The sequence below is a fragment of the Amblyraja radiata genome, chromosome 17, assembly GCF_010909765.2.
Source record: "Amblyraja radiata isolate CabotCenter1 chromosome 17, sAmbRad1.1.pri, whole genome shotgun sequence".
NCBI lineage: Eukaryota > Metazoa > Chordata > Chondrichthyes > Rajiformes > Rajidae > Amblyraja > Amblyraja radiata.
In genome coordinates, this window is record NC_045972.1 from 11,850,425 (window position 1) to 11,878,281 (window position 27,857).

At 42.0% G+C, this 27,857-nt stretch overlaps 1 protein-coding gene and 1 long non-coding RNA gene across 2 annotated transcripts in view; one reads left to right on the top strand and one right to left on the bottom strand.

Annotated features, from left to right (window-relative positions):
* Positions 1–27,857, bottom strand: part of zfhx3 (zinc finger homeobox 3) — a 1,217,643-nt gene that overhangs the window by 632,174 nt on the left and 557,612 nt on the right. The gene's annotated exons all lie outside the window — the stretch shown is intronic.
* LOC116982500 lies at positions 2,014–11,384 on the top strand. Its single transcript, XR_004414475.1, has 2 exons — positions 2,014–2,187; positions 10,972–11,384. It is a non-coding gene; the product is annotated as an uncharacterized LOC116982500 (long non-coding RNA).

Below are 27,857 nucleotides of genomic sequence, written 5' to 3' on the forward strand. Positions count from 1 at the left end.
GCTAATCTGTTTTAGTCTTGGAGACACAGGAGATTGCAGATGCTGAAAACTGGAGCAGCAATCTGCTGCAGGAACTCAGTGGGTCGAGGGGCATCTGGGTGGGAAACAAATCGACAATTCCTTTACTCCAACAGAACTGGGATCCTGCAGCACATTGTTTGCTGATCCGAGTTCAGTCTTCATGTCTTGTCAGCCGCGGCAGTGAAAACTGTGTGTTGGCTTGCGTAGTGTGTGGCATATGACAAAGGAACTTGTGGATGTATGCCAGGGCACAGGTAGAATGAGGTTAAGTGAGAGGGAAAGAACAAAGAGGGAGCAAGAGTGCAGGATGAAAGAAGAGATACAGACAGTGCCGGATTTAGATGAAGAGAGGCCCTAAGCTGTTCCACTTATGAGGCCCCCAACGACCGGACAGCCATGGCGGCCAAATCTCCCACAATTCAAAGCGAGGGAGAAAGTGCCCAGCGCCGACCAGTTGCCGTTGCAGTGCGCATGCGCAGGGCGGCCGATGATGTGCTGGCCGTGGTTGTGCGCATGTGCAAGGCGGCCTGACGTGCCGGCGGATGAGGAGCGAGCAGAGCCCGGTGGCCCGGACACGGATAGCGGGGGGAGATGGAGAGAGAGAGATAGAGAGGGGGGCCGCCCAGAGTTGAACGGTAGTTGTTCTGCCTTGGCCGGAGGCCCCCCTAGACCTCGAGGCCCATCAATTTTTTCGGGGGGCCCCCTAGAAAGTGGGGGCCCTAAACTATAGCTTGTTTAGCTTATACGTAAATCCGGCACTGGATACAGAGAGTCATAGTCATATAGCATGGAAACAGCGTGGGAGGAAACCGGAGATCCCGGAGAATATCCACGCAGTCACGGGGAGAATGTACAAACTCCATACAGAGAGCACCCATAGTCAGGAAACAGACCCTTTTGCCCAACTTGCCCATGTTGACCAAGATGCCCCATGTCCCACCTGGCCACATTGAGCCCATATCCCTCTATACACGGATAGGAAAGGTTTAATGTTGTATAGTACCTGCCCAAAGTGTCACAAGTCTTTAGAACAATGTGTCATGTTTGACAATTCCACTGTTCATCCCCCAATTTCCCAATTCAAGGATGAAATTCTAATGATTCTGTCCCGCATCTAAGGGAATGTGAAGGTGTTTTTGGTACACCACACAATGTAACCCCACAATTCAATAAATCTTCCACTGAGAAAAATGTAGTGTATTAAATTTCAAAGGGAATGTAAAGCAACAGATCAGGTAGCTCTATGCATCATTTCTAGAAGGATTAATCCATTTATGTGAAGGTTTAATAGACGTAAAAATCATCTTACAATAAAGTGGTATAAAGCAATTTCATACAACTTACAAAAGCACTTTTACACCAAGGCAACATGCCAGTGTTCATACTACACCCAACCATTTCCTAAGAGTATTATTCGAGAAATTGTATTATGAAGGTGCTTAAAAATCTTTGCAAATTGCTGAAGGAAACCTTTGCAGCTGTGCTCATGGAGTTAAATATGAAATTTATTTTTTCGAGAAGACCTATCTTATCTTGTTACTGTCAGCTCAAAAATGACATTTTCCTGATCTGATTCTGAAGAGATAGCTCTGGGATTTTATTAGCTGTGCAGATACAGACTGCTGATCAACCTATGGAGACCCATCAAGGACTGTTTTCAATCATAATCCCTGACCCTCAGCAACTTCCTCTTACCATCTATTGACATTGACCTTATACATGCAGCAAGATAACAGATCCTGTTGTGTTTAAGATATGTGTAGTCTCATGGAGTTTCAACAACAAACGGCACATTGTCCAAAAAATATCCATTAATAGTATATTTTAGTCAATTTACAAAAATAATGGGGAAATGCCAAATTAGGGCTGCTATATTTCCACTACTAAAAGTTCACTTTAGGATATATTTTTAAATGTTTTTGAGGTAGGGTTAAGGAGAACGTCACTGTCGTGTTCTCTGCTGCAATTTCCAAATTCCAATTCCCTTGCAGATTACAGATAATCTGCTGAGAAGGTGCAAAGGCTTTGGAACATTTTCACACGCTTATTGCCGACTTGCTGAGTTTCCAGGGATGGTGTGGCAATGACATTAGCTCAGCGCCACATTGAAATAAACGACAAAGGTGGAGCCAGACATCATCCCACACCCTGTTTGCCAAGTCACAGGTAACACACTTGCTGTTTTCTGTAGCAATTGGAGGGAACGTGTAAAGGACAGAACAAAATTATTCTTTGGAGCGCAGAAGGTTAAGGGGGGACTTGATAGAGGTTTTTAAGATGATGAGAGGGATAGACAGAGTTGACGTGGAAAAGCTTTTCCCACTGAGAGTAGGGAAGATTCAAACAAGGGGACATGACTTGAGAATTAAGGGACTGAAGTTTAGGGGTAACATGAGGGGGAACTTCTTTACTCAGAGAGTGGTAGCTGTGTGGAATGAGCTTCCAGTGAAGGTGGTGGAGGCAGGTTCGTTTTTATCATTTAAAAATAAATTGGATAGTTATATGGATGGGAAAGGAATGGAGGGTTATGGTCTGAGCGCAGGTATATGGGACTAGGGGAGATTATGTGTTCGGCACGGACTAGAAGGGTCGAGATGGCCTGTTTCCGTGCTGTAATTGTTATATGGTTATATGGTAATGAGTAGACTCGCTCCTATGAAGGCTTCTCCTTGAAGAAGTGGAATCTCCTTGAAGAAGTGGAATTTCTCATTTCAATTTTCTCGGAGGGGCTATTTTTAGGAGCCACTTTCCTTGACCGAAGATGTCTTCTAAGCCCTATCATGAATAGCAACTTATATGACTCCCATTAACTCAAAAGTCTTCTTTTTTTTTCGTGTAGTTAAAATTGAGTTTTGATTACGCCATTTGATTATACCTTGCTTAATATTTTCCATTTCCTTTTTATTTTCCAGGATTAAATGAATTTAAGTATCTCAGGTTCAAACGACAACAGTTTTTCTAAAATTGAATCACTTGATGGCTCTCTTTCTGTAACGACTTGGGATATAGATCATTTGTGAGGCAGCTTCAAAATCAACAATTGGCATATCCAATACAATAAATCCTGTGCTCCGTTTACAACCAGGAACTTCTCCATCCCCTTTAACCGTCTCAATAATCAGAGCACTCTACTGACAGCAGTCAGTTTAATACAATCAACATATTGCTATGGCCTGCATTTAAAGTGACAGCATTGACACAGAGCTTCCGATAAGAGGAGCTTTCTAATGTTGAAAGCTTTTTGAAAATGGAGGGAACTGAATACAGCTCCATGGACTTTGCTCGCTTATCAAGAGATGATATATCAGTTTAAGTGAAATACAATGCACTTCCTCCATTCATCACTTAGAAGCTATATTTTCATTTGTTTACTTGCTGTGAATGAAAAGTAGCAGTGTGATGGCAACATGTGTCGATATGGCTGAATGTTGGCGCAATTTCATCCCTGAACGAACAGCACCAAAACTGATTGATTGCTTGGGTAACTCAAATGTGGAGTCAAAATAATGCACACATTGACTGCCATATATTCAACAAAACAACAGTGTTTATACTGATAAAAATTACTCATGGACAAGTGAAGGACTTGGGAATGCTTATTCCTTGAAACACAAAATAAAGATTTGGTGAACATTCTCTCATGAAACCTTCACGTGCTTATTGACTCTTGTTGGGTTACTTAACTGTTCTGTAACATGTTAGGTATAACAGAGATTTCTTAGGCTGATTGTTCTGTTGAGAATGCAAACTTATTTCAAACAATAAAACCATTGAAAATATCAGTAAGAAGAAATCTCTCTTAAATATCTTCATGACAATACTACTGCCATAGCAGTCAGAAGAAACTTCCCTGCCCCGAGTGAACTAAACGATTGTGAACTAAATAGATAGATATAGATAGATAGCCTTTATTGTCATTCAGACCGAAGTCTGAACGAAATTGCAGCAGTCATACATATAATACAATAAAAACAACAATAAACACATATTAACATCCACCACAGTGAGTCCACCCAGCATCTTCTCACTGTGATGGAGGCAAAAGTCTTAGGTCTGCAGTCTCTTCCCTCCTCTTCTCCCTCTGCGCTGAGGCGATCCCCCACCGGGCGATGTTACAAATCAGTCCCGCGGCTCAAACACCGCGGGACTGATTCGTGAGTACCGTGCCGTCTTCAGCCTCGGGCTGGGCCGCCCCCGAAATGGAATTTGGCCTTGTTATTGAAACACCTAAAGAATCTTGAAGAGCTTTAGCCATAGAAAATGGATTTCATACCCATCATTGGTTATCTCAGATTGGTCAACGTGACGTTGTGTCCCCCTCGGAACTGGATGGGGTCTTGGCTTTTACACCACTTATAACAATGAGAGTGGAATGAATCCAAGGTTGTATATCCAAGGTTGGTGGTGACACTAAGTTTGGAGGGCAATATGGGTTATATGGAGAGGAGTTGTAAAGGGCGACTGAGAAATCGAGTATGAAGCCAAGGCAATGACAAATGGAGTTTTGTGTGCAAAATCCGAAGAAGGGTCTCGACCTGAAATGTCACCTATTTCTTTTCTCCAGAAATGCTGTCTGACCCGTTGAGTTACTTCAGCTTTTTTTGTGTCTATTTTCGGTATAAACCAGCATCTGCAATTGCTTCCTACATTTTAAGTTTTGATAAACTGAAATTTATTTTTCATTGCGACTGAAGAAGCAAAAACCTCAATAGTCTAATTGCAAAAGTCTACGTCATTGTTACAAAAGAGTAAGCATTAAAGCTAATGGTATGTTGATCTTAATCTGAGGAGAGATGAGACGTAAAGAATTATGTTAGTCTTATCACATCTGATCTGAGATCTTTTTTCAGTTTTGAACTCCAAACCTTAGGATACCATACATATCCCTTGGAAGGGTTACAAAGAGGATTGTTCAGAATGACATTGGAACAGAGTCAAAATGAAAAGATTTGTTTGCCAACACTGATTAAATTCCTTTAGACCATGGGCTAATCTAACTGAAGTAATTAGAATGATTCAGGGAATCGATGGGATAGGCACAGACAAGGTATTTCCTCCTATGGGATAGGATTGGAATTGGAATAGGAATACTTTATTGTCACATGTGACTAGGCACAGTGAGATTCTTTGCTTGCATACACAATGTATATAAATAGCAGCCACCTACAGCGCTGACAAAGTTACAAAGCACGCCGGCTCCCACCTTTGACCCCCCCCTCCGCGGTTCGCCCACGACGGGTCCCCATTGTCCTTTGTCCCCGCTCACGGTGGTCCTCCACGCTGTGGCTGACCTGCAAGGCATCGCCACTGCCGCGAGGCATCACCACCGCTGAGAACCCATCGTCGTGAAGCTCCACGCTGCCGCCACCACATTTCATGCCTCCATGATGCCAAACCTGGCCCCAGCAGTGGGCTCCGCTGACCAGGACTCCGACCCGCGAGGCTCCGGCCGTTCCCCGACCCGGGCTTCTACGCGGCGATCCGGGAGGCATCGAAACCGCGGCGCCTCGATAGAGGCCTCTGGATGCGTTCCCAGTCCACAACCGCGGCCTGCCAGGAAGGCTTCTGGTCAATCCATAAGTTTAGCTCATGAATGTAAGCAAAACAAGAAGGCAGTGTCTTAAAAATTAGAAGTTCAATGCCAAATTGGACAGGATTGTGTCAGGTGATGGTATCAGAAACAAAAGTGATTAATATAGTTGGGATTCAGATCAGTCAAGATCAAAATAGCAGATTGATTTGAGGAGATGAATGATCTAGTTACGTTTTTTATTCCCGTATTTCTACGAGAAAACTGTACTTATACTCTTGTTGACTTATATTATATTGATTTTCTAAGATAGCATTCTGTTCTCTTAATTGATTGGCACTCTATAATTGCACAAATGTTAATTAATGCTTGTTGCAAGTACTGTGCCATAATTCCTGATGAGAGTTCATCTTCACGATTGACCCGAACGGAATGAATATCTTGCATTTGACTTGCCTGCCCATTCCAACTTTTAATGACAATGGTGAGGAGCCATTGAGTTTGATTCATAGATTTTAGGAGAGACTTTCTGCTCATAGGCACTTAGGCTGAAAACTATTCAGTGTCTTTCCTGGTTCTTCAGTGCTCCTGAACATTTCTAAGGGAAGTTTAAACAGTGATGCACATGCTAAATGGTCACACCATTTTTGATTGTTGTGATACACTTCTTGAAGTCCTGGTCACCATTGATCAATGGATTGGGATAACCATTCTTCATGACTGCAACTAGACACAGTTCAGATAATTTTACTTTGATATTCATTAAGGCTTCGTACAGAATCTCAAGCCATCTTCAATGAATAATAAATTGTCTTCAGGGTTGGGTTCACATCTCGCTAACTGCTGAGACTGTGGTTGCAAAAAAAATGAACTGTATTTATATAGCAGTTAATGCAATCATGGCATTATACACCTAACCTGTGGATTTCAATTTCATACCAGTAAGAAAATGTTTATTTCAGGGCAAAGGTTGGTGTTGTTACAAGATAGATTTGCTGAATGGGACTAAAGTTTACAATCTCCATACATCTTCAACCTTAACCCAGGTTTGTACTCAGAGGTAATTGGTACGTTTTGTTCATCTCTGACCGATTTTTTAAACATAAAATTGGGAAGAGGCTATTTTAGCAACATGATTGATGCAAGCTTCTGTACTCCACTGTGAAAATCTAGACTGAAGGAGAATCGATGAGCGCTTCCTGGAAGAGCTCCCTCTGTGGGAAGAGTTTTACATTGGAGATTTACCAATTGGTGTCCAAAGTCCAATTCTTTCTCTCCAGAGATGCTGCCTGTCCCGCTGAGAGGGAGGCTGAGTTACTCCTGCATTTTGTTTATATCGAATTCAGATTTCAATTTTGAAACACAGTTCTCAAAATATGTAGAACAGGATCAACAGGACCAGAACCAGGGGACACAGTCTTAGACTAAAGGGGAGGCCATTGAAGACTGAGGTGAGAAAAAAACTTTTTCACCCAGAGAGTTGTGAATTTGTGGAATTCCCTGCCACATAGGCCAGTGGAGGCCAAATCACTGGATGGATTTAAGAGAGAGTTAGATAGAGCTCTAGGGGCTGGTGGAATTAAGGGATATGGGGAGAAGGCAGGCACGGGTTATTGATTTGGGATGATCAGCCATGATCACAATGAATGGCGGTGCTGGCTTGAAGGGCCGAATGGCCTCCTCCTGCACCTATTTTCTATGTTTCTATATTTAGTGTACAAGTGGGACATGGAAGATTTAGCATTGAGGATGTGAGTTGCTGATTCTCATGTGAGTTGCTATTTCAATTGTATTGGAGCATTATTGGCAAACTCCGAGATGGTTGATATTGAATCCTCGAGATACAAGGCAAGAATAGATGGAGGTTTCTGTGTCAGACCCACCACAACATTATGTCAGATATTGACATTAATTTGAAAGCCATATAATGCTGGAATTTGAACCATTGAGCAGAGTAGTTATCTTATTGCTGAATAACACATGGCATAAGGAGTCTATAGAGCACATTAATTTGTGCTTTCTCTCTCAGCAAGAAGATGAGCTGGTCTTATTTCCAGCCCTCTTTATTTGATCCTTTCAAAGGGTGCTACTGCATCTGCACCAACCATCCTATTATGCGTTCCATGGCAAATCTCAATCACTTGCTCTACGTTGGCTATTATGCCAGATGCCTTAATCCATGCCCTCTCATTATTCCCCCTTCTACTTCTTCTTCTTCTTCTTCTTTCGTGTGGCGTGCACAGCCCAAAGTTGTTGGACAACTTGTTCTATTTGATCTTCCGTTTGTGCACGTCGAGTTGATTGCATTAGTCGAAACAGGGCGGACCACGTGAAGGTTGAAATCTTCCACCCCATTCCCCCTTATGCAGTGAAAACTATTTCTATATATTTACACTGAAATTGTCATAATTTTATGGATGTTTATCAAATCTCCAATTTTTCTTTTCTGCTTGATGATGGGCAATCACAACATCTAGTCGCACAACTATATCTAGCCATATATCATTCCAATAAACTGGATGTTTATTTAATTGTTTATTATTCGGTAAATGAATGATGGTAGTAGGGCCATCTTGCCCAGGACAAGATGTCCCAAATACCAAGCCTCTGTAAAACAGTGCACCATAAGCAGCACAAAGGAAAGACATCCCTTGAACTGTGTCATGGTCATCGCAGAACAATGGGACTATTCACAAAGATTCCAAAGATAGACTCAAAATGCTGGAGTAACTCAGCGGGCCAGGCAGCATCTCTGGATAGAAGGAATGGGTGACGTTTCGGGTCGAGACCCTTCTTCAAAGATTGTTCGTGAGCATTTATGGCCATTCATAGTTGCCCTTGAGTTGATGGTGAACCACTATTTTGAATCTTTTTTTAATTCTCCAGGTGAACGTGGTCCCACAGTACAGGTTTGGAGGGAGTTCCAGGGTTTGGACTTAGTGATGTTGAAGGGCCACTCGTATATTTTCAAATCAGGATCTGGAATCACGTGTGACGTGGAAGGGAATCTATAATTGGTTGTTTGTCTGTGGATCTGCTGTTGTGGTCCCTCTTGGTGATGGAGAGTCATGGGTTTGGGAAGTATTGTTGAGCAGCTGACGTAAGTAAGTTTAGACGATGCACACTGCAGCCACAACATACTGGCATGGAGGGAATGAATGCCCATGGGTGCTGTGTCCTGAATGGTGCTGGGTCTCTTCAACGTTGACACAAGTAACTGCAGATGCTGGAATTTGGGGCAAAGAATGTGTTGGAGGAACTTAGTGGTGGAGGGAATACACTGACGGGTTGGATCCTTCTTCGGACTGATGGAGTACAGTGGAGAAAACTGCAAAAAAGAACAGGGGGGGGGGGGGGGAAACCTGTCAAGAGATACGTGAACAGTAGATGGAAGGGAGGGTTGATGATTGGCAGATTGGTGAAGATAGTGACAGAAGCTAGAGGTGAAAAGGAGACAAAGGCTGTCACATAATGAAAGATAAGGAGTGAAATGTAAATCGGGAGAGAGAGATATGGGTGGAAAGGCTCAGAAAGGAAGGGAAGGAGGAAAGAGTAAATGGAACCAGGGGACTCGGTGATGGAGATGATTGTATGGAGGAAGGTAAAGAAGCAGAGTAATGGATGAAGAAGACGGTGACAGAAATGTGTGCACTCCAGGATGGAGAGCTATTAGTTCAATTTGGAGAATTCATTGTTCATGCCATTGGGTTTTATGGTCCCAAAGTTGAATGTGAGGCATGGTTCTTCCAGTTGACATGTGGCTTCATTCAGGCAGTGCAGGAAGCTGAGGACAGAAGGGTTGATATGGAAATGGGAAGGGGAGGTAAAATAGCTTGCAACTGGAATTGGCAGACAGGCCTAGGCAGACAGAACATGTATTCAGCAAAATGGTTGCCCAGTCTACCCACGATCTCACCGATGCAGAGGGGACCATTGGAAGCACCAAATGTAATAGACTGGGTTTAATGGTTGGAAGAGGTGCAAGTGAATCTGGAAAGGCTGCTGGGGTCTCTGGACGGATGTGAGAGTGAAGATGTTGATGTTGTATCTCGCGGGAATGCAGAGGAAAGTAACTGGAGAGGCGGTGGGTTGGACGGGAAGGGATGAGCAAACCAAGGAGTTCAAGGAGTTGCAGAGAGAGTGGTCTCTAGTGGAAGTGAAAAGGTTGTTGACGGGATAATATGACTAGTGGTTGGATCACTTTAAAGGTGGCAGAAATGTCGGAGAATAATGTGTTGGATGTGGAGATTGGTTGGGTTAAAGGCAAGGACCAGGGGAACTCATCCTTGTTTCATCTGCGGGTGGGGGGAGGAGGAGGGGGGGGAGTTGGATCAGAACTGTAGGAAACAGGGGAGGCATGTGTGAGAAATCCATGCACAACAGCAATGGGGAATCATCATCTCTAAAAAGAAGACCTCTCGGATGTTGGAGGGTGGAAAGCCTTATCTTAAGAGCAGGTGTGGTGGAGAGGGAGGCATTGAGAAGAGGAAAGGTGTCCTTGCATGAGAAAGTGATTGATATGGGTCAACTGAAAGTGGTAGGTTATATTGCCTGGGTAGCATTGGTGGAAATTGAGATAAAAGTTATCTACCAGAGCTACTTATGGTCACAAAAAGCTAAACAACAGACATATGCATGTTTCATACACCAGTTCTGTTAACATGCACCTTAATAAACTCCAGAGAAACAGCCAAGAGCCCTTTGAAAATAGTATGGCTGCACTGCAGAAAGTTGGCAGCTGCATAAAGGGAGGCTCATGTAACTTAAATTAGATCATTCATAAATGGCAAGCATAGGTATTATGATATATTTACTTTATAAATAGCCATTAATCTTATCAACATATTCCTTAGTACGTATAATTGCAAGTTAAAGTCAATTTCAGTGAGAATGTGGCCATTATTCACAAACTTTTCACCACAGCAGATAGTAATTACAAACCTAAGAACCAAAACAATGCATATTTGTTCCAGTCAACCCCTGCTGCATCTGTAGTAGTCAGTAATCTCCATGGGGATAAGCTTTCACTTTGATGTCTATGTTGTACTTTTTTTTTGCTGGATTCCAATAACCAGTAAAGGCCAAAAGACAGACTACAGGCAGTGAAAGCCTCGCTGGTTACAACTGGGCTGTAGGTAGCCTGAGGCAGTGCTTTAAGACCACAAACCTCTTCATTGATTTTTGTTCTGATCTTTCCATCTCTTTCAATGCAGGCACTGCGATTTCTATTAACATTTGCTGGTTACATAGTCTCTCCTCATCTGGATGGAATAATCCTTGAACACCATATTTCCAGTGACAAGAACACGGGTTTCTTTAAAAAAAATGTATATACCCAATAGACTGTGGCAAATATAGAGCTTGTTGTTTCGGATTTTGCACGTGAAACTGTTTTATAATTTTGTTTTTACTTTTACCAGTTTTCAACAGCAGTCCATTAACCCAAATGGCTGTGGGCACATCCCATGGATTCCACAAATGGGCCAGACAATTTCAGGCGTTCAAGATCACGAGAATGGGAAATCAAACTGCGGAATTGCCGTGTTGCGTTGTGACTTCTAAACAAGAAAAAGTTACAAAAGCTTCACTTTGCTCCGAGTTTTATCCTTTCTTCCACTCCCTTTAATATCTCTCTTTCCTCTGAATTTAATTTGACTTTTGATTACCAATCATGCCTTTTCAATAAGAATGCCCCTTTGTTTGTTTTATTATTCTCCTTTCTTCCCCATTGTTGGGATTGAAAGTAATAACACATGAGAGAGATTTTACTAATGACACTGATTAGTTACTCTGCAATGCAAATGGTCAATTAAAGATAAAATGGGTTGAGTTGCATTTGGTTGCAAAATGCTCTCTTTTCCTTCTTCCAGGTCCAACTAGTTTCCTCTTGCCATCTTATTCAGTACAACATAGAAGATCCTGAGCAAAATGAAGTCAATGTACATCTTCATGCATGTGGTTAATACTTAGCATTTTACATAGAAAATTATATTCTCTGCTCCAGTCCACTGCAGAGCGTTTTAATGAAGCTAAATGCTGGGCAATCACATTCTTCATGCAGCGAACATATTTAACATGCTAAATTACATGCTAATGATGCATAAACATTTGAATTTTCATTCAATTAAAATGCTGCAAAAAGTCCTAACAAAAATGGTACCAGGAATAGAGCAAAAGACTGTCAAATTGCACGAAGCTTGGTTTCAAATGGAAAAAGTTGCTGTGTCGCAGATTAAGGTTAATTTATTAGACCAAAGTTTGTTCATGAGTGCTCTTCACTCTCACATGCATACAGCTAAGATTAGGAAATATGTTTGGATGTCATCTATAGTGGTAATGACGAGGGGCTCACTTCAGGTGAAGGGTCTCGCGGGAGACGAGGGATTAATCAGCCTGCCATAATTTGACCCTGATGCTTCTCATAACAGTACGACATCTATTCCTCTCACTATTGTACCCTCTGGGACACGGAGATGCAGCAGTGGTCACCACGAAAGAGGTGGATATCATATTACTCATGTTTTACATTAACGCCAGTCGCTAATTGTTCTCAAACAGATGTGATCTAATCTATGAATGTACAAAAGGAAAATGTGCAAAAAAAACCTGTTCTATACAGGGCACAATGTAATCAGTTATGCTTTCACTAATGCAATTAATGACACAACTAAGATTGGAGTTATATTAAAATGTGGAAAAAGGAAATGTAATCAAAAGCAATGAAGACAACAATAGACACCAAACAAATACTGGTAACCTCATCATCAGAGGTAATTAGATACTATTGATGCTTTCATTGTCTATGACCTCAGGCAATTCTGAATTAAAAATAACCAAGGCACAAATACCAGCATGAAAAGATTTTACAGGAACAAAACTGCCACAAATCACATGTGATTTCTGTGCACTAACTAAAGTCTATTTAACTAAAATTTAGTCCATTTCCATCCCAAGTGTGAAATAAATAATTTGTTAGCTTAGATTTCTTTAGATAATGGGTATCGACAGTAAATGCACAATATTCAGATAGGTATGCAGTGTTATTCTATCTAGTCACCAAGCTGAACAATTGCAAAAGGCAATAAATAGCTGTGACACTTTGAGAACTGAGCACTTCATAAGCCTTGAGTGCAATGTCACATATTTCTCTGCCAATGTATGTGCTACCTTCAGGCAGGCCTTTCCTACCACATCATTCGTGTTGTCTTCAAGAATTTTCCAAATAACGGTATCACCATATTACGATCAGTCTTCCATTAGGATTTCATAGCCACATGGAATTATTGTTGCTACTGCTAATTATTTGAGAAACACATCCAGAAGTTGACACCTAATTAGGACATTGTTTGTAACGTGCTCGTATGTGAACTTGACCATATACTGTGTGTATATCATGCCTTCATTTGTCTATCTTGGCAATTCACCACAAAATTTACTTGGTAAAACCACCAAGTTTTTTTTTATAGATTAACGCCGATAAGCTCCGGAGGCTTGTAAATTTGTTTTGTGGCATTATAAAAGGGCTGCTTTAAACACACCTCCGCTGCTGCAGATTTGATCTTGGGTAAAACCCGACATTCCAACATTCCTGCCAGTCACATAAGTAATACATTTCATCCGTTTCCAGCAAGCGAGAATTGCTGAAAACATAGAAGGCAGTTCCCAGCCGGGAGTCCAGCTCACCCAAAGCCACCTTTAGGCACACACAGCTCCCTTGGCATTCATACCGACAGATCAACTAGATCAGCTGTGAGGCAAGGGATGAAAGGCCGAGATGGGAGGGATCCAGAAAACAGGGTTAAAAAAACAAGGAAACTCACTTGTTTAAACAGTTTAACATTAGAAGGCCAGCAGAATGTAGCCGGGAGTATAAAGGAAAGAGCCCTGGAACCTTCAATTCTCTGTATTATTAAACTTTCACCTTCTGATAGAGGTCAAGAGAATGCTTTCTTGGCTGTTTCCTACTTGGAATGTGTTTTTGTGTCATACCAAATGACAGTGAGCATTTTCAATACACAGGAAACAATAAGTCACCAAGCATTCATCTAGTTCCAGTTTTTTTCACGTGGACACAAATAGCTGAATAAGCTACAAGAGCTTTCGATATATTCAAGTAAATATAAAACTATTGTTTTCATTGTTATACAAATATGCTATCCTTCAGTTTCCAGTCATTGTTGAGATTACCTGGTGTAAATTAATTTTCATCAGCTTTTTATTACAACTTGAACAAAATAAATACCAAATAGTCAAGAAATTTCTGATTTAAGTTAAAAATTATGGAAATAAATGTTTTAATGTTCGTTATGATTGGAACATGTGATATCACATGAAAGTCAATTTATAATTATGCTTTTCCATTATTTCTCTCGATCTCTTCATGCCTACCCAAACCCCCCAATTTATCTGGAATTAATCAAGTGATGAATATTTCTTGATATTTCTGAAGATATTTATCAGTTCTAATGATGGTTTATCAAGTCAGTGTTTATCAAGTCAACAATTTTCTTCGTTCGTGTTTAGTTTATAGTTTTCAGATACAGTGTGGAAACAGGCCCTTCGGCCCACCGAGTCTGCTCCGACCAGCGATCCCCAAACATAACAGTATCCAACACACACTGGGGACAATTTTATATTTATTCCAAGCCAATTAACCTACAAACCTGTACGTCTTTGGAGTGTGAGAGGAAGCTGAAGAATTCAGAAAAAACCCACGCGGTCACGGGGAGAATGTACAAACCCGGTATAGATGACAACGGTAGTCTCTGGCACTGTAAGGTAGCAACTCTACCGCTGCGCCACAGTGCTGCCCCTTTTTAAAAATAGAATTCCAGTATTCAATGTCTCAATAAAATATTCCACCTTAATATCGGTTTATTTTTTTAATTTGAAGCATGAAGGTCTGATAGAAGACATCGATCCCCAAAAGAGTTGAACAGCATTAACATTTACTAATGTCCATGTGCAATCACAGTACTATTGAGAGAAATTGTCACAGCAGCCAATTTGTAAACCATTTTAAAATATGTTGGCTGTGGTTTCGTTGGTTGCACTCTTGAGTCTGAAAGGTTTGGTTGTGGTTTTAAGTCCCACTCCAGAGAATTATGTGTAAATTTTTTTTGTCTGAACTGTAGTGAGCATATTAAGGGAATGTTTAACTCTTTAAGGTCTTCTTGAGGATAATAAACTAAGGTCCCACCTACTTTCTAAAGGCTGCATTATAATCTCAAGATGTTCTTTTAGGGTTGATTTTAAGGACATATTTATCTGATGCCCTGTCAGTATTATCTTTCATTAAATATTACAGAAAGAGAAAGTCTAGGATTTTATGGGGAAATCATACTATCTCCCTGCGTACTCTTGTTATTTATGCTTGTAACTGCAAATTTGGTATTTCCTTACATATTTCAAACAGAATGGAAGTGGACAGTGAAGTCCCCAGGGGTTGGTAATATACCTTCAAATTGCATATCTGCAGATGGCAGAAACTTTGGAAGTATGGTTATAGTAATAGACTTCAAAGGGATCTAGATAAGCTGGTAGGGTGGTAGGGAGGATAGATGCCAATGAAAAGTATTTAAAAAAATAGAGAAATCTGGAGGTATATGTACAAACCTGCACTTGGATAATGCCATGAAATAAATGCTGAAAATACTGAAATTAAAGTGAAGTTGCTATATAAATGCAAGTTTTTCCTATAAATTCTGCAATGATTGCAGTTTGTAATAACATGGATATAGAATAGACAATAGACAATAGACAATAGGTGCAGGAGTAGGCCATTCGGCCCTTCAAGCCAGCACCGCCATTCAATGTAATCATGGCTGATCATCCCCAATCAGTACCCCGTTCCTGCCTTCTCCCCATATCCCCTGACTCCGCCATCTTTAAGAGCCCTATCTAGCTCTCTTTTGAAAGAGAATGCAGATACTGGAATCTAGAGAAAAATCAAATTTCTGGTGAGACTTAGTGGGTCAGGCAGTATCTGCAGAGGGGAATGGACTGACAACATTTTGGGCTGAGACCCTTCACCTGGACTGGATCTCTGCGTTACTAAATGTATTTAAGCCTAGTTCTGGTTGTTACATTGAAAAGCTGTGACAAAATATTTATATAGAAGATAATGTAACCAGCTAGACTGTTCAATATCTTAAAGGTAAATAATCAGTGCTTGGTTGAAAAGAAATTACCACTGTTTGAATATTTTTATTTTATAGCCTCATTTTTAAAATACAGAAGGCAACTTTACCCGATCTTTACTTTCTTTGCCCGATTTTTTAAAATGCCTCCTCCATTTAGTTTTGTCATGATTTATTAGGGTTACGGAGATAGTGGCTAACACCGTCTTTTCCAAATGTCACTCTCTGACTCAAAGGTTGTGGGAACTACTGTCAGTCCAGCCAACCGAGCATAAAATTCATCCTTGCTTCTAGTGCAATAACAGAGGGATGACAGTGGCATTTAAAATTCCATCTTTGAATGAGATAATAAACCTAGGTCTTGTCTTCACTCTGAGGAAGACGTGAATGATCCTATGACTTTACTTCGAACAGCAACTGGGAAATGTTCTTTGCTGTGTTGATTATCTCTCCATCAACATCATGAGGTCATTGTCATAATGGCACATACCGCTGCAACTAGCTGCCATACTTCAGTAAAGCACAAAGTGCTTGAGTAACTCTGCAGGTTAGGGAGCATCTGCAGAAGGAATAGATCAGCAACACTTCTGGTCGGGATCCTTCCTCAGTTGTCCTGCTGAGTTACTCCATATCTTTGTGTTTTCCTCAAGATTCCAGCATCTGCAATTCCTTGCATCTCCAGACGCCATACTTTCTTGGGCTGTGGCACGGTGATGTACAGCGCCAGAGACCCGCGTTAAATCCAGACTATGGGTGCATGTCGGTATGGAGTTTATATGTTCTCCCCGTGACCTGCATGGGTTTTCTCCAAGATCTTCGGTTTCCTCTCACAATATAGGTTTGTAGGTTAATTGGCTTGGCATGAATGTAAGTTGTCCCTAGTGTGTGTGGGATGGTAGTTGTGTGCAGGTATCGCTGGTCGGTGTGAACGCAGTGGGCCGAATGGCCGGTTTCCACGCAGTATGTCTAAACTAAACTCAACTACATCTTAATAATAATTCAATCACTAGAGTGCTTTGGGCCAAGCACAGTTTTTTTTACAGGTTTTGTGTATATTCAAGTACTGACCACGGCTACAAGCAGGAAAGTAACAAATGAGGGAATAGATTAGAGATCTCACCCAAACCAATTCAACTACTCCATCTATGAAAGGGCAAGCAGTTCAAACAGAGGAAGAACATCAACAAATCAGCAGATGCTGGTAGTAGGGAATAAAATCAGAAAATGCAGAAAATACTCAGAAGGTCAGGCAGCAGTTGTGGAAAGAGGAAAAGCTAACATTTCAGTTCTGTCAGTTCTGGGTCAATTCATCAGAAAACGCGTCATGCCTTGAGTGTTCCCAGAATGTTTTTATTTGAAATAAAGGAAGCAACAGGCGCGACTGATTGTGGGGCTCAATCTCAGATGGCACAGTTCAGCATTAGACATAATGCAATGCGGCATTCAAAGCACTTATTTGCATTTGCAAACATTAAATTAAATCAACATAGTTAAAGGAAAATCTTCTCTATTCAATAAGATTTATCCACCAGTCTGTTTGAATGGTGATGAAGAAGGAGAATCTTGTTTAAAAAAGATGATCTTGCCCCCATCTTCTACGTTGCTCCCTGGAGATGGGTGGCACGTTGGCGTAGCGGTAGAGTTGCTGCCTTAAGGGCCTGTCCCACTGCGGCAACATAATTGGCAAGTTTAGAAGAGTTTTGCCTCGACTCATACTTGCAGCATGGTCGACATGAGGTCCTAGGAGGTCTTTGTAACTCTCCTTCATGCTCGAGAGTAGTCCCCGCGTTTTGAGGCCTCAGCTAGGTTGCGACGTATTTTTCAACATGCTGAAAAATGCCCGCGAGTAAAAAAAGGTCGCCATGGAAAAAAATCTATATTTTTTTTACTCGTAGGTTTAGTCGAAGTAGGTCGTAGTAGGTCGGCATGTTAGTCGTAGGTAATCGAGGGTAGTCAAAGGTAATCTAAGGTAGTCGAAGGTAGTCATAGATAGTCTTCAACATAGTTGAAGGGAGGTCGAAGGAGGTCGTCTTCACTCCCCACTATTCGGTGTCCAATTTTCCCAAAGCTAGTCGAAGGTAGTCTTCTACATAGTCGAAGGAGGTCGAGGAGGTCTTCAACATGAGACTTTTTCAAACTCTCCTAAACTTTTCTAAACTCGCCAATTAGGTCACCGCAGTGGGACAGGCCCTTAACAGCGCCAGAGACCCGGGTTTGATCCTCACTATGAGTGCTTATCTGTACTAAGTTTGGACGTACTCCACGTGACCTGTATGGGTTTTCTCTGCTTTCCTCCCACAATCCAAAGATATACAGGTTTGCAGGTTAATTGGCTTGGTATAATTGTAAATTGTCCCTAGTGTGTGTAGGAAAAGTGTTAGTGTGCAGGGATCGCTGGACAGCACGGACTTGGTGGGCCGAAGGGCCTGTTTCTGCACTGTATCTCTAAACTAAACTCTTTTGTGCCCCATCATCAATTAATGTCTTTGGTTAGATGTGGTGAAGTTGCCAAATTGCCAGTTCTACCTGTCAATGGAATGGTCGAGGTAAAGGACATAATACATGGGGAATGCAGAGTTCTATCATCCTGTGACACACATATGAGGAATCAATGTCCTACCTGCACCTGCCCCATCACCCGAATTAACAGATCTCCAGAATGCACTAAGAAGCAGTTTTTTTAATAATGTGACCCATCACAGGAAATTTGAAAATATTAAGAAAACCTTTCTTCTGAAAATCTATCTTCTCCTGAAATGTTCTATATGAATAATATCCTCTTTGAAGCACAACATTATTTAGTAAAATGCTGGGTGCTGGAGCAACTCAGCGGGATAGGCAGCATCTCTGGAGAGAGGGAATGGGTGATGTTTTGGGTCGAGACCCTTCTTCAGACCAGGGCTGATATATACGAGTAGAAACCAAGTAGGGAGTTACTTTTCTAACAAGTTCTTTGGTGAAGTTTCATCAGGAATCTTATTATCTGTAGACCTGTAGAAGTGTCCCAACCCAAAACGTCACACATCTCTCTTTTTCTCCAGGGATGTTGGTTGACCTGCTGAGTTATTCTTTGGTATAAACCAGCATCTGCAGCATTTTTGTTACTACATTATACTATCAGTATTTGTTCAGTGACATTCAGGTCTCTACTCAGAACTGTACAAGGCTAAAGGGCTTACGTGAAAATTTCAATGGGAGATATTTGAGAGGACATTAGTTATGTAGCAGGAAAGTCCTTCATGCTGATATTCAGACCATCGGTCAGGTCAATGTTGCAAATTACAAGGATCTTAAATGCTAAAGGACTGTAAATTCTGAAGATTTAATTGTTAGAGTATGTCGATGATTTAACACACATATTGCTGCTCATTAAAATGGAGACATGAAAGTTACCTCTTTATTGCCCAATGCTAGCTGTCCCTATGTCCACAATTACACATAGTTCTATTGTCTGATTGATGGATGCACAATGGAAAAAGGCCCTTCGGTTAACTGAGTCCATGCCGACCAATGGTCTATGTTATCCCACATTCAAATCCACTCCCTACCCACATGGGCCAATTTACAGAGGCCGATTAACCTACAAACTCACACACCTTTGGGATGTGCGAGGAAACCAGAGCACCCGGAGGATATCACAGGGAGAATGTACACACTCCAAACAGACAGCACCCGGGGTCAGGATCGAACCTGGGTCCCTGGCGTTGTGAAGCAGCAGCTCTACCATCTGTGCCACTGTTTCACCTGCTGTCTTAAAAGGAAAACAGGAATGTTGTTCTCATAGTAGATATAGTGATATACATGCAACTCTGAGTCATTTCATGGAGACTTGCGAGAAGATGATATTTGGAAACAATAGTTTGGAAGAAATTCTACAGAGAAATTACATTGGTGATAGTAACATTTGTAGGTTTTATTTACAGGTTGTCTTGAGGATTGTCATAACAATTAATAGTCTCAGAGGTTCCAGAGAGGGTAGCATAGATAGTACTACACATATCACTGATTGTATCAGACGTAGTGCTATAATCCTATTAAAATTGCAAATAGCCCAATATTTCCCCCTAAGTAAATGTCATTGCCCTGGACACAGAATGAATCTGTAAATGAAGATAGCAAAATGTTAGAAGATTGAATAATCCCCAAAACAAATAATCCAATGACTAAAGAATTTATTTAGTCAGAGGGTGATGAATACGTGGAATTTATTGCCACAGAAGGCTGTGGAGGTCAAGCCAATGGATATTTTTAAGGCAGTGATAGATAGATTCTTGATTAGTACATGTCAGGGGCTATGGGGAGAAGGCAGGAGAATGGGATTGAGAGGGAAAGATAAATCAGCCATGATTGAATGTCAGAGTAGACTTGATGGGCCGAATGACCTAAATTCTGCTTCTATCACTTATGAACATGTGAAAGCCCAATGACAAGCAGATTGAAAAGCAAATATTGGTAGTTTATTTTGGTACTGTCTATGTGCCGATAAATATAATCACAACACGTGGCTAAAAGAGAATTTAAAAAAAAAATGCACAACAAAAATATTATGTATCGTTGAAGCTAATGCTGGAAAACCTCAGAGAGAGATAGACATCCCAGTAATCGCTTTTCAATCCTCTCTATTCATGATAGACACGAAATACTGGAGTAACTCAGTGGGACAGGCAGCACCTCTGGAGAGAAGGAATGGGTGACGTTTCGGGTCTAGACCCTTCTTCGGAGTCTGAAGATAGGTCTCGGCCCAAAACGTCACCATTACAGTCTGAAGAAGGGTCTCAACCCGAAACGTCACCTGCTCCTTCTCTCCAGAGATGCTGCCTGTCCCGCTGAGTTACTCCAGCATTTTGTGTCTATCTTTGGTTTAAACTAGCATCTGCGGTTCCTTCCTACACCTCTCTATTAATGAGCCGATCTACCATCCACTAACATCATCAATTTGTGTACAAAGGATGCTTCGAGTGGTGCATGTATGTGGATGCTATCAGCATCCTATCAACTTAGGGTAATTTCTAACATTAAATGTCAAATATTTCTTTTCTACTGCAGTGAGTGACTGGAGTAACGTTCCTACGAGCTGAAGATAAATAATGATGGCCACATTCTTTTGAGCCTGCTACAAATCAGGTCCACAATGGTATTTTTAATTATTTCTATCAAAGAGGACAGCTTCTAATGCCAGGTCTTCCTTCTCCACATACTGAACACACCATTTCTCACAATAATTAAGCAGTGTCTAGATACACATTTGAAAAGCAATGCAAAGAAAGCTACAAACCAAGTTCATTGGGTCCAAGACCTGTTACGTCACCAATCCATGTTGTCCCAAGATGCTGCCTGACCTGCAGAGTTACTCCAGCACTTTGCATCATTTTTGTAAACCAGCATTTGCAGTTCCTCGTTTGGATTAGAATGGATGGGCTCCAGATGGTCAACAATGGAGTATTGGGAACCAAAGGGCTTGTTCTGTGTGGCATTACCACATGAATCCATGAAATGGGATCCTATTCAATTCAATTCAATTCAACTTTATTGTCATTGCACAAATACGAGTATAGGTACAACGGAATGCAGTTTAGCGTCTGGTCATAGTCATCGTGCAAGATAGTAGAAGTAAAAATAAAAATACAAAATAAGCATACAATAAAAATATGTCTTTGATTCTGAAGTATTGTTCATAGCTCAACAAAGAAAGTGGGCACCTCAGCTGGAATCTGTGTGTTCTCTCCCGGACAGATACTTGGGAAGCACTTAATTGTTTTAAAGAAATGCTAACTAATTTTGGCAGCATAAATCCCCATGTAGAGTGTGTTCAATTATCTCACTCAGAGTGGAGGATTGGCCCAGAGTTGTAAAGAAAGTCTGGAAACACTTGGGTCTTCAAACTCATAATTGAATGTGTACATGGTGCGCTTGTGGAAGAAACGGCATTGACCGGGATATTCCGAAAGATAACCCAGACTATTACTTCAAATTAAACTGTGGGAAAGTAGAACCAGCTGATGAATGTAGTGGGTGGCTGGGGCTCATCTCTCTGCTTCTTCCAGTCACAGAGCAACCACCCAGATAGTGCAGCAAAGTCCCTGAACTAATTTACAAAGGACAGTCCTGAGCTACAAAATGTTTATGACCATCCTTGCTGCATGAATGAAAAAAATATGCCAATGGCTTTCTCCGTTCATGATCATGTTGTCAAGCCCACCTTTCCAGTGTGCGATCCTAAGCATCACAGATCCATATCCTCCTCCTGCAGAAAATGAGTTCTTGTAGTTTGCTTGAAGCAGGCCGTTAGCCCTGTATACTGTAAATATGCTACCTCCGGATTAATTCTACTGATCAACTAATAACTATGATTAACTGCATCTCAGATATAAGCATTGTATCAATACATCGTGAAATAGAATCAAAATTTAAATAATAACAGAAAAGATGTCACTATGGCTTACTTAGTGCAACAATAAAAACCAATACAACAACAATCCCAAAACTTGGAATGTACACCTCCGAGGTACAAAATACTCTGGTGAAATCAGATATTCAGGAATTTTGACTCAATCCAACTTGGCAAGGCAGAGATGCACCGGATAAAGCTTGATACAAAGCATCTGAATATCTATTCTCATGCCTGAGACTTGGCAAGTAGAAGCGTATGAAAAATTACTTTCAGCATTGTAAACGAAGGGTCAGATCAGCCTAGAAGCAGCCCATTGCCTGGACTCGACACAAGTGGTGCCTGGCCACCCACACCTCCCCGTTTCAGATCCGAAGCACTGAACGAGCTGACGCTCCCTATCCCAGTACCAAGGAGGAGTCCCGAGAGGCAGAGCCAGGCATGCCTCAGGCAGTGGAAAAGTGTGGAACAGTCTGACAACCTTTGACAGCTCCCCACCGTCAAAGGTTTCTGCGCTGCTTTTAAATGAGAGAGAACTAATATTATTCAAGTAGTTGCAAAATTTGAAAAGAAAAAAAAAATCAAAATGAATTTTAACCTCCAATGAGGTAAATACATTTAATTGAAATATTAAAATGAAAAATAATAATCTAAAAGCTTACTTGCGCTTAGCCTTTTTAACAACCCCATTTAAATGAAGGTTACCATTTATATGCTGCTCTCCCTGGGGTAAAGCTGAGGTCGGAATCAAAACTCATCTGGACTCACTCTAGTCTACACCGAGTCTACAGGAGGTTATACTAGCTGTGTCTGACCTCCACATCATTTCATAGTGAGCTTGGCAATGGATGGAGAGCCTAACCCCGTTCCCAGTTCTCCGACCAATCTGACTGTCCACAATTACATTTTATCTCTGTTTGCTTTGTTGTTACCTTCTCCTAGCTAACAATGGTCTATTTTACATTTTCCTCTACGATTTCCTTTGTCCCGTTTTCACACCTTACACTTCCTTATCTCTGTACCCCCCTCTCCCCTGACTCTGTCTGAAGAAGGGTCTCGACCCGAAACATCACCCATTCCTTCTCTCCAGAGATGCTGCCTGTCCCACCGAGTTACTCCAGCATTTTGTGTCTATCCTCGGTTTAAACCAGCATCTGCAGTTCCTTCCCACACATTTTGCAGTGAGTTTGGCAAGCAGGCGATCAAGTCGGAGCTGAGATGAACTGCTGGTGGCTGACTAATTGAACAATCACTTGGTTCCTACTGAAGGCCTACAACACTTGAAACCCCCCCTCAGTCTGGAGGTTTGCCATCTATGCCCACTCTTGGGGGAATCTAGCACTGCCAATATCCACATCACGTTGGTTACAGTCTGATTTGCTCTGATGGACAATGTACTGAAATGCTTTGAGACCTGATGAAGTGTACAGCCCAAACTCCACTGCACCCCCCCTTCTCCCAGCTTAACGGGTTGTCAAAGCTGCACATGAACTTAAAATATTTGTGAACTTCTCAACACAAATATTCAAAATTGTTGATAACTAATGGTCTGGATCAAGCACAATCTGACCTGCCCCTCACACTCTCTGCCTGGGAAGAGGTAGTGGCCAGGGTACGAATCATGCTTGATTGTGATGCTGGCCTTGCCGAGGCAGAGGTATAAATGGAGTCAATAAAGAGAGGTCGGTTTGTGTGATTCCCATGCTTTTCATGTTGATTGTGACCCCAGTCAAATGAATGGAACTGTGCTGCCTTCTGTATCTGTACCTGAAGCACCTGGCCCTTGAGCTCAGGAGGTTTGTACTCCAATATCTGAGTCACACAGAGCTCACCTCGCTGGTGGTTCTCCAACACAGCCAGCAAAAGGTAAGTACGTTTCGGGCCATTAACATTAAGTTCCGCCAGGAATCTGCCAGCTTTATTTGCTGACAATTCCGACCACTGTCATGTTGATTTTAAACAGGGCTGTCACGCAATTAAAAAAATTAATCATGATTAATCACACTGGGGGATTCGCACAAGATAAATGTAGACTTAACATGTAGATCTGCACTGAGTCTGAGCAGCTGGTCACTGATAGGGAAATTCAAATGGATATTTTTCTTTGTGAGTGATAAACGCATCAAAAAATTTAACCCTTTAACTTGCGTTAACTGTGGGCATTAACTAATGAACAATGGACGGCTTTAGTTTCAACTGTTTGGCGAGGACTGAGCCTTGCAGTCCTTTGGTCGACCCACATGCAGCTCAATGAGTGCTGACCAGAGTCTTGTTAACGTGGCACCGATCATCAACTCCACTGGAAAGAAAATGCATAATGCAACTGCTTGACCATGAAAAATCAGGTGGATAAAGAAAGATCTGTGTCCATTGTTGCACTGAACAGTCTGCGGGAAATTCTATAGACAATTGTGAAAGTGAAGCCTGATGACATAAAACCAGACTGGCTACAATGGGGAGCAAATCTTTTGGGTAAGAAGGGCTCAGAGAAAACTACTGCTCTATCTGGCCTTTAATATGGTGGCAATTAGAAACACCTCGCTTCCCAATAGATCCAACCTTGCTTTGGCATCTACGATCGGGTTACAGTTGCTTATGGATCCCGTTGTTACTACTGGATCCTTGCTACCTTAAAGGTGACTTCAGTCTCCCCCCTATCTCTCAACCACCCAATGGGGGACCTGACATGGGAGACCGCCATGGGGGTGGGGGAGAACAAAGGAGGAGCTGATGGTGGGGGGGGGGGGGGGGGGGGGGGGGGGTGTGTACTTTGTCAGTGTCATTTATTTGGCAGCTATTTGCATACCTTATGCATGCAAGCAAAGGATTTCACTGTGCCCCATCACATGGGACAATAAAGTATTCCAAAGTAAAGTAAAATATATTTGGCCAGAACGGTATAGAATGTCATCCAAGGACTTACTCATATTAGCTGCTGCCTTGGGATATGGGGATAGTGATTTTGGATGATCGCCATATTGAATGGCGATGCTGGCTCAAAGGGCTGAATGGCCTACTCCTGCACCTATTTTCTATGTCTTCTGGATTTCAACAGATGAAGGGAAGAGTATCTAGAAATCAAAAGGTGAGATTTAGAGGCATCCCACCCTCACTCTCTAACACCCCTCTTGTGGACAGACATTCGTTAGTTATTTCTGTCTCCTTCTTATTGCTGGGCTGTAATATTTTGCGTTTCTGACACACATGTGCCTTTTAAGGTAGTCCACCTCGGCAGAGCTAACTCATTCATATTTGGAGCAATATTAATGTGCAAGACAAATAAAACGTGCTGCAGTTGCATGCTTGGATTCTGCATTTGCTGCAAGGAGTAAATAAATGAAAGTGGCCACCAGCTAGGCAGCAACCAAAATTCCAATACGTTGTGTTTCGTGATTAAAAAAAACATCTCATCCATCAATTTCCTATCATTTGTTAGCTCACTTCAATGATGCCAAACTTGACAAAAAAGATCTTGTTGAATTGGGGCAGTCTCCATTCCAAAAGGATTTCCTTTTGACGGAGTACATTGTGGGATTTCACGACCGTGGGGTTTGCCTCTGACCTGTGAAGCCGCTGATGAGTGTACTGGTTGAGCTGTCTGTAAGGGTTGGACTGGCTGCAGGAGCATCTTAGGACATAGAACAGCACAGACCAGGAACAGGCCCTTCGGCCTGTAATGTCTGTGCCGAACATGATGCCAAGACCAACTCTCATGTCCCTGCACATAACCCATATCCCTCCATTCCCTGCATATCCACGAACCTATCCAAAAATCTCTTAAAGACCACTATCGTATCTGCCTCCACCACCCAGCTTTGACCCTGGCAGTGTGTTTCAGGTACCCGCCACCCCCCCGTGCAAAATATTTGCCCTGCACATCTCCTTTAAACCTTGCCAATCTCACCTTGAAGCAATGCCCTCTAGCTATTAATAATTTCATCCTGGGAAAAGGTTTCTGACGGTCTCCAGTCTCGGTGCCTCTCATACTTCCATCAGTTCTCCCATCAACCTCTGGCATAACAAAGAAAACAATTCATGCCTGTCCAAACTCTCTCGGTAGCCAATACCCTCTAGCCCAGGCACCATTCTTGTAAACCTCCTCTGCACCCTTTCCAAAGACTCCACATCCTTCCTGTATTGAGGTGACTGGAGCTGTGCACAATACTTCAAATGCAGCCGCAGCTAACTTTCCTGGGTAAAAGAGTCACTAGCTGCCCATGCAAACAAAAGTGACCATGCTTCAGATTACAGTTCCTTTTACTCATGCCTTTCGCTTTGTATCACATATTCTGACAAGGAATCATGTCATGGGGGGCTTTCAGCGCCACATGGCTCAGATAATCGTCCACCAGGTTTGGGCCATTCTTTGCGCTAAACCACTAATTTAATGTAGCAACTCTAATGGGCCGTGCAAAACCAGGGGTGTAATGAGGAGACACTCTCATGTACATCGCCCATATATTCTATTTTATTGCAGCAGATGCAAATCAGGCCAAGATCTATACTTCCTATTGTGCTCTGGCTTGGGGTAATTTGTACCCAAGTGTGATGCTCCACAGAACAAGGTTCTGTCGTGTCTGCATTCAAGTATTTCTGATGGGAGAAGGTCATGCCTTTCCTGTTGAAACACTCTCTTATCAAAGGATTGAACACAGACGAAAACAACAGTATTGAATCTACTTGATCATAAATCAATAGTCATTTACTGCCTTGATAAATTTTGGTTTAAAGACATTTGGGTGTCACAACAAGCACCTCCTTCATTGCCACAATGGAGGAAGCTGCAGGATACAATAATTAATGTTATGCAGAGCAAAAAATTACTATAAACGCTGCTACAGAAACATTTGCTGCTCTCAATATAAAAGGATTAGGCACAAGGCAGCATCAAGGTACTTCGATCCATTTGAAGTCCCCTGTCATTCCCAGGGCAGCATGGTGGCGCAGCGATAGAGTCGCTGTCTTACAGCGCTGGAGACCCGGGTTCGAACCCCACCATGGGTGCTGTCTGTACGGAGTTTGTACGTTCTTCCCGTGACCGCGTGAGTTTTCTCCGAGATCTTTGGTTTCCTCCCACATACAGGTTTGAAGGTTAATAGTAAGATTAAACAAGAACTTACCAGTTTGAAGTTTGATCTTGATTTTATGAGGAGTTACGATGAGCGATTACGTGAAGAAGGGCCGTCCGTCTGCGTGCGCGTCAATCTTCAAAGCAGCGGTGTTAAATCACAGATAAAAAGAAGACCTGAGAATAGTAAGATTGTGAAGAAACTAGAACCTCCATATGACCTTGATAGTATGAGGGTGGGAGCGGAGGGCACGTAATCGCTCATCGTAACTCCTCATAAAATCAAGATCAAACTTCAAACTGGTAAGTTCTCGTTTAATCTTACTATTTTACTTCGGAGTCACGTGAGTGACTACGTGAAGATTTCAAAGCTCTGTGATTTACGCCGGTTACGAATCCAGGCGTCACACACTGAATGGATTGACCATGGATGCGTGTAATCATTAAAGCATTCAGATATTACGTAGTTAAGTAAAGACACTGATACTTTAAATGAAAGAAAAGTGTTTTTTAAATAGTTACCCCTCCCAACCTTGGGGGGGAAACTAAGGGGCAGAACTTAAAATGGTACGTGCAAACACCCCCAGTCCGGTTATGGGTTTGTTATAAAACCGGTGGACCGTTATTTCATTCGTCCATCCTGCAGCCACTAGGATGTCGTCAAGGGGCACGTCCATAGCTCTTGCTGCCGACGTAGATGCAGCCCTGGTG